The 1,200-nt window shown below is 41.0% G+C and overlaps 1 pseudogene; it reads right to left on the bottom strand.

Annotated features, from left to right (window-relative positions):
* Positions 1-213: 213 nt before the first annotated feature.
* Positions 214-995, bottom strand: LOC111165590 (signal recognition particle 14 kDa protein pseudogene; annotated as a pseudogene).
* Between the last annotated feature and the right edge of the window lie 205 nt (positions 996-1,200).

Raw genomic sequence — 1,200 nt, 5'->3', positions numbered from 1 at the left:
AGGTTGTCTTTTCGTTTTATTTATGGTTTCCTTCTTCTTCTTTTTTTTTTAACTTGGAATCTTTATTCTTGATTTTGTAATAGGCTTATCCTTAGTTTGGTTAAGCAAACTCTCATTTGGCTATGAGAACTCATTCAAATTTGCTAAAGGAACTATGATGATAAAATTATACAGCAAGTTGGGAAAAATACCCATGAAATGACACAACTTTTTTATAAAGTTGTCAGGTTTCAATTCCAGTAACCCATAAGACAGGGCCTAAAGCCTATTCATAATCACGTCATTCCAGAATGAAGAGCTATTGCCAGAATCTTTTTATGGGGTGGGAAAAGGAATAAAAGATGGTCAGTGCCGATAAATACAGGCTTAATGATACAGTGCTCTTCACAGACGGCTACAGAGACCGTAAACTATTATCCAGAAACATATAAACATACAACACAGACCACTTAGCCAGATCTAAAATCAGCTGGCTTCTTGTAACTACCCTGTCAACACTACAGCCCTTCTTCCATCCAAAAATGACCCTAATCTCACATGAAAACAGTTATTGTAGGGGAATCAGAAACCCAGCTTTGTGGCCCAAAGTAAAAACCAAAGGAAAAGTAGCAATTCAGTGGTTAGCTGGTGAAAGCGGGAAATCTGGTACCCTTCACTGCGCTGCTTTGCTCTTCTTACTCTTGCTCTTTTTGTCCCTCTTCTTCAGCCCATCCATGTTAGCTCTCAATAGGTTTGAATAAGCCATCTGAAACTTACTTCTTTGGAGCTCACCACAGTGCTGATCTTCTTTTTCCCATCAGTAGCTCTTAACAGACACTTGTTATCTGAGGGCTCAAAGCCCTCCACAGAACCCTTCCTTGGAATGGGTTTAGTTCGACCATCGTACTTCTTCAGGGTGATGAACACGCTGCCTGACAACCAGCACTTCTGGAGGAACCTGGTCAGCTCCTTCAGGAACTGCTCACTCTCCAGCAGCACCATCCTGGCGCTGCTGGCTCTGCTCCGTCAGCATAAGCCCTTATGGTTTCCTTTGCTGTGCAAAAACTTTTGAGTTTACTTAGGTCCCATTTGTTTATTTTTGTTTTCATTTCCATTATTCTGGGAGGTGGATTGAAAAAGATATTGCTGCGGTTTATGTCAGAGAGTGTTCTGCCTATGTTTTCCTCTAGGAGTTTTATAGTGTCCAGTCTCACATTTAGG

Source organism: Delphinapterus leucas, chromosome X (assembly GCF_059928025.1).
Source record: "Delphinapterus leucas isolate spDelLeu-1000000601 "Yukka" chromosome X, BTC_Dleu_Yukka2, whole genome shotgun sequence".
NCBI lineage: Eukaryota > Metazoa > Chordata > Mammalia > Artiodactyla > Monodontidae > Delphinapterus > Delphinapterus leucas.
The sequence above is the reverse complement of the archived record's forward strand: the minus strand, read 5'-3'. Positions and strand labels throughout refer to the sequence as shown.